General features: G+C 29.7%; 1 long non-coding RNA gene across 1 annotated transcript; it reads left to right on the forward strand.

The window, feature by feature from the left end:
* Positions 1–1,526: 1,526 nt before the first annotated feature.
* Positions 1,527–2,783, forward strand: LOC145317506 (uncharacterized). Its single transcript, XR_013879015.1, has 3 exons — positions 1,527–1,928; positions 2,264–2,313; positions 2,615–2,783. It is a non-coding gene; the product is annotated as an uncharacterized LOC145317506 (long non-coding RNA).
* The last annotated feature ends 4,071 nt before the right edge of the window (positions 2,784–6,854 follow it).

Here is a 6,854-nt window from a genome sequence, read left to right on the forward strand (position 1 = left end):
CTTGAGCCAATAAAAGAATGTTGTTTTAATGGATATCTTTAGATGCGGCAATTTGTAGAAGAGGGAATATGATCTCATTGCTTTAAGACGTTTAGGCTAAGTGCATCAGGCCAAAGTGTTATTTGGAAAAGAGTAACAAAGGATATTTAACATTAGGGGAATCAGATTTCGGGGAATCCGTTTGTGGGAATCTAAACAGTGGGAATAAAATTAGGGAAATGTGTAGGATACCGTTTTGGTGACGGTGTACATCTTTAAAGATTTGACAGTAAGATAAGGGGAAGTAATAGTTATTTATCATATTTTCGTAATATTGTGAATGCGAGAAAGGATTTTAAAATTATTTCAACAAATTTGGTCATGTGATCAAAAATTTGAATTGTCCGTCTACTTTTGCCCCCCTGTGGGGGCGAAGTAGGTGGAAATTAAAATTTTTGTCACTTGACCTTAATATTGATGAAATGATTTTAAATGACCTTTCTTGTATTAAAAATATTATTAAAATTATGATACTTGGGTTTGTTGGATTTAAACCCTGTCTTAAAAACTCAAAACTGAAATAATACATATCACAAGGGTTAATTATACTGTACGTTTATTGGTTCTCTGTGCCTTTCTTTCCCTCTCCTCTCTCTCTTTCTGTCTGTTTCCTTTTCCCCTCCCTCCCCATACACCGTCTCATTCTCTCTTCACTTATATATTTACCCCCCCCCCCCCACTTCATCTAATTCTTTTTCTCTCTCTCACATGGGTTGCTAACAAACTAGTGCCAAACTAAACCACGCCATGGGGGCGTGATTTAAATGTGTAGTATACTCCTTTTGTTAAACTTAATTTAGGGTTTCTTATATAATTGCAACGTAGTTATAAGACTTTGGGTAGCAATAAAATGAGACGTTGGGTACACCTCTAACTGAAACGATTTTTGATTAGTCAACGGATCTAAATTTGTCTCGGACAGGATATAATTAAAAGCCTAAATCGGACAAGGAATAGCCGAAAACGATATTTTTATACTTAAAATTTAAAATATAGAGCTAAATGAGTGACTGCGTCTTTCTCTTTTTATCGACAGACGCACTTGGATATATTTTTTTCATAATGAATGATATGTATTTCCGATTTTAACGTCAGCTCATGTTTAAATTTGGTGAGCTATGTTATTAAGTAGCGTTGTTAAGATTGGATGGAAGAATTTTGTAATGAAAGCAAAAGTGGGGAAGGAGGATAAGGGATGGGGTAAACAAGTTATCAAAAAACCAAAATTTCTTGCCAGTGGAACAAATTCCACCCTCACATGCTATTTCTATCTCTTCCCCTCTCTCTCTTCAAAAAATAAATATTTTCTTCAAAAATATATTTTTTATACCGTCCTATTTGTAACAATGAAATTTTTCTGTTTTATGAAAATAACTTAATTTTTCATTTTAGCTAATTATTTGAAATCTTTATATTTACCCCTTTTTCTGCAAATAAAATGATCAACTAAAAATTGATTACCCGTTTGTTCCCTGATTTCCAAAGTTGTACGACAGATAACCTAACTATTGCAAAAGCTAATATCAGCCAATCCGGTCAAAGGGAAAAGCTGAAAGGAAAGGGGGGAAGGGTATAATAGTTCTTCTATTAATCACCAACGCCCCCCCCCCCCACCCATAGTATAAGTCCTCCCTTTTTTAATTGGAACTCCATTTAATAAAACGTAAAAATAGCTTAAGTTGTGAAAACTAAATTTTGATTTTTTTTAGAAGTTTGAAGCTTTTTAAACTAGTAGTAAATATTTAGATAGGATGACGGTGACACATACAAAATCGGAAACTAAGATTCAGCTGACCTACAAAGTTCTTTAATTTAATGTACGACAATGTTTTTAAACACTTAGTAATCAATTGAACATTGGTTTAGGCGGAGGTTATGTGAGATAAAACGTAGGTATTTTGTTCAGTGTTATTTTATTATATAAAGTACATTTTTTGCCTGAAGCTAATTATCTTTAAAAAATGCTTGTTCGATTAAATTGTACTTTTCAGGGAAGCTTTATTAGTGTCTTGAACTATTACATAAAGTATTAATGTTTTTTGTCTGATACTTATGATCTCAGAAATTACTGGTCCGAATGTTTTTTTTTCAGTTTAGCTTTACATAGGTCCTTGGATGGTTTTAGGCCATTTTTTTCTGTCCATTCTTTGTACATGGAAGCTTGGGGGCGCAGCTATTATTATCAATATTTTTATAAGAAATATAATTATATAAAATATTTTAGGCTTGTCAGAAAACTTGAATCTACCATTTTTTGCTGCGAGTGTTTGCATGGTAAGTTTTGTTAAATCTAGCTTCTCTATAATTAATGCCCCTTTGTTCATTCGTCTGTATGTCTTTTCAACTGTTTATCCACATCTGTCTGTTTGTAAATCTGTGTCCGTAAGTCTGTCTGTCCGTGTGTCTGCCTGACGGACTTTCTGTTGGTATGTACATCAATTTTAACATACTTAGACATGTTATAATTGTCCTATAAATAATAAACTTGTGTTTTTAAAATTGCAAAGATTAATGCTTTAATAGAAAGACAAATAGATTTTATTACCAACCTATCAAAATAATTGTTATATTTTAGGAGAATTAGCTTCCTTCCATTCTGCCTGTTATTGATTATGTAAAAGTCACTTGGAGATGTGGCAACGATTTTGGTGTCTGCTTGCAAAATTACACATGAAGAAATCAACTGGTTATTTTATATCTATTTTGTTAAATGTTTACCCTAAAATAAATGTTAATTTAAATTATTTGTGTATTTATAAAATTTTTGTTTGCCAAACCTACTCTATAACTCGATTTTTCCTGAATGTTTAAACTTTTGTTAGTTTTAAGTGTAATGTTTTAAAAGATTCTGTGAGCGTCAGGGGGGGGGGTCGAGGGGGGTTTTCCCCCTTCAGGGGAAGGGGGGGTTGAGGGGGGTCTCCCCCCTCAGAAAACAAAAAATATACCCCAAAATAATTTAGCTGCATCTTTTTTTAATGTTGGAATACTATGTTTTTTTAATCCTAGAATCAACCAATAAGAAATAGGCATAATATAGAAAAAGTTAGGAATAGAAATTATTTCTTTTGTATAAATTCCTTTTTCAAAATAAGAAATTTCCTATTTGTGTAATGTTGGAAAAAATATTATTTTTTTAACAATCCTGACGTCAACCAAGAAGAAATAGGCATGATGTAGTAAAAGTTTGGAATAAAATTTTTTTTATTAATTCCTTTCTTTAAAATATGAAATTGTATAATTATGAAAATGTTGGAAAAAATATTATTTTTTTTTAAATCCTGGTGTCAACCAATAAGAAATAGGCATGATGTAGTAAATTTTGGAATAAAAATTATTTTTTTTTATTAATTCCTTTTTCAATACATGAGACTTTATAATTATGAAAATGTTGGAAAATTTTTTATTCTTTTTAAATTCTGATGTTGACCAATAAGAAATAGGCATGAGGTAGTAAAAGTTTGGAAAAAAATATTATTTCTTTATCAATTCCTTTATTTTAGAATATAACACTTTAATTTTGATAATGTTGGAATAAAAATTATTGTTTTCTAAATTTTTATGATAACATGCCTATATCTTATTGGTTGATAGTAAAATTAAAAAAAAAATAATATTTATTCCAGTATGAAGAGAAATAAATTTGAAAAAAAATAATTTTCTTTCCCCTATATTTATTTTCCAATATGCCTCGAATTAATTTTGAAGAAAAATAATTTTCTTTCCCATATTTTTATTCCTTTTTCTTATTGGATGTCATTTTATGTCCAATAAGAGACTAGTGTTTAAATATTTTAAAGATTATTATTGTATTTATTTTGAATATGATAATAGCAACATTATCTCATTAAATACAATAAAATGATTTAACATACTTTTGGTTTTAGTCAAACCAAGAAATTTTAAATTGTAGTCTTTTCAATTTTAGGAAAGCCACCTTTTAATTCTTATTGTCTGTAAAAAAGTTTTCAAACGTGTTCCATTATAATATCTTAATTATAATAAGGACAACAAAACCCGTGGACAGAAAAATCGTAGGAATATTCACAAGAAATGGGTGATATAATGATGGAGTAAAAGTATCTTCTTCATTGAAATATCAATACTCTTGAATAACGAATAAAGTAAGTTATAGAATACATTATTAATTAGAGAAATCTTAAAAAAATATTTCCAACAGACAGACAAGCGGATATCTAAGGTATATATCTCGCTAAGTTGTAAATCTTTAAGCATTAACACTATGGATGTTGTAATTCTTGTTTAAGACAGTTGCTTGTTAAATTTCATGATATTTAGGTTTCTAATTTCAAAAGAAAAAAGAAAAAACAAGTTGACACTTTAGTATTTTATCTGTCCGTTAACAAATTTAGAATCCAAACTACTATACAATTTATCCTATGCTGGTCTTTCTGTCGTTGATTTGGCCTTTATTATTCACAAGATTAGTTTATGTCCCGTAGTTCGTATAGATGTTATTAGCTTGACAACTGTCAGTATGTTTTTCCTTAAATTATGGTTATTGATTGAATCTAAAAATGTGAAATCATACCTAGTATGAAAAATGCTATATTTAAAAACCTATTATCAGTACCTGTCAATTGAATAATAAAAGAAATACAATGCTATTTTAATTTTCTACTTTTTGACCCAAAAATTTATGATATGAATTAAATTTTGGAATTTTATGCTTTTAAGTTTTAATTTTCTCGTTGATAACGTTTCAGAATAATTTCTGGCTAATTTAACATCAAAGGAAAACTGTAGGTTGCACAGACATAGAAAAAGGTAAATTTATCAATATTTCATTTAACGACTTTAATTTGAATTTGTTTTTTTCTATAATGTTTTTTTTTTAATTAACACAATACTGATGGACACATGACGTCATATAAATGCATTTAAAATGAAATTTGAAAACATATTTTTTTGTACAGGAATAATATAACTAAAAATTCTGCTCATTAAGTTCTACAAGTTTAAATGTTATGTTGCCCTTCGGACTGATTTAGAGCTTTGCTTTCATGGATGTTGTCATTCTTGTGTATATAATATATGTTTACCTATTCCTTTAACCATAATTTAAAATGAGATTGGTCAATTAGATATTCGTTGGAATTGAAATGGAAATGAGATACAAAATATCATTTTGGGTGTGCACATGATTTCACAATGTTTTTTTTTAAATTTTCGATAGCGATATAGATATTGAATTTCTTAAAGTTGGCAAAATCACTTATATCCACATAAGAACCCTATTCTAATAATTACAATCAAAACTACATAAAACAAGCCTAATTAACTATTCATATTCATCTTAGCTGTTTCTAAGTAAAATACATTTAAAGTAAAGATGAGATAAAACGTTATTAAACTATATTTTCACTAGCGGCTTCGCCCCTAGCCTCTAGGGGCTTTGCCCCAAGAGGTGATCAAAAAAAATTAAGGTGAAATTCGTAAAGGACCAAGGAAATCTTCTGCAAAAAAAAATAAAGGACCTAGGAAATCTTCTGCAAAAAAAATAAAGGACCTAGGAAATCTTCTGCAAAAAAGAAATAAAGGACCTAGGAAATCTTCTGCAAAAAAAAAAAAAAAAAAAAAAAAAAAAATAGGGGGGGATTTTTTGTTTTTTTGGGGGGTTGGGGGTGTCCCATCCCCCAAGAAAACAGCCTAAAACCACCACAGGACCAGTAGGTATATACCCTGAAGAGTAGAATCCAATCGGTTCAGTGGTTACCGAGATCTTAAGCTTCAGACGGACGGACGGACAGACGGACGGACGGACATCATTCTACTTTGTATTATAGATATAAAAGGAATATAATATGCTCTAAAATACATATTTAAGATGAAAACTAAAAATCAGCAAAATCATGTCTATAAATAACGCATTATACATTATTTTCTAGAGTTTTAGCTTAAAACGATTGCAAGTGAAAAAGTCTGATACCATTATTAAATATTCATGATCATAAACAGAGAAATTTAGGTTAATTAATTATTATTATTTTAATTAATGAAAAAGATTGGCAGCCGCGCTTTTAGCCTCGCGGCTGTGTCTAAGGGTGGTTAATGGTGGCTTAGAGTGGCCACGGCTACAACTAAGAATGGCTTAACTGGAATTTAGTGGCTACGTCTGACGGTGGTGGCTAATGGCGGCGGTTGAGGATCATAAGGTGGTTTATGAAATAACTATTCGTCCATATTTATTACTAAATAGTTATACAACTATATGTCTACCTATCAATTAATCTTTACATCTAACTGTTTGTTTCTCTTTAAAACGTTTTTATCTTATTTCTAATGAATTAGGATTACAAATACAAAATATGTCAAAATTTCTTATTCGTCTTGAATTATATATTTGCAAAAAAAATGGTAATGAAGTGAAATGCTCCAAAAGACTTCAATCAAGTGTAAACTTTTTACGGGAAAAGAGTTAGAACAAATAATCTTTAAAGTTATAATTATCTATTAAGATAAAAGAAATTCAAATTAGGTAGAATAGATTAATATTTTTTACAATACGATTGATTTGGTTAAAAAGAAACCCTATTCTGTGAAGAAACCAAACACTTTTATATTACTTAACTATTGAATACCCCACAGTAAATTAGTCCAACATGAATTTTCTGCACATTCTTATCTTCTCGGTTTAACATTATTGAATCTCTTACCCCTTTTTACTTTTTCTCTAAAACAGCAAATATTAGATTTCAAAATTTTTTTATTTGAAATATATAAAAATTACTAAGACAAAAAAACTTATCTTGCAAAGCCGTTTGAGAGATTCTAGTAGACAGGCGTTCCCGCACATC

This window comes from Acartia tonsa, chromosome 1, assembly GCF_053477335.1.
Source record: "Acartia tonsa isolate MP-2025a chromosome 1, ASM5347733v1, whole genome shotgun sequence".
Taxonomy (NCBI): Eukaryota; Metazoa; Arthropoda; class Copepoda; order Calanoida; family Acartiidae; genus Acartia; species Acartia tonsa.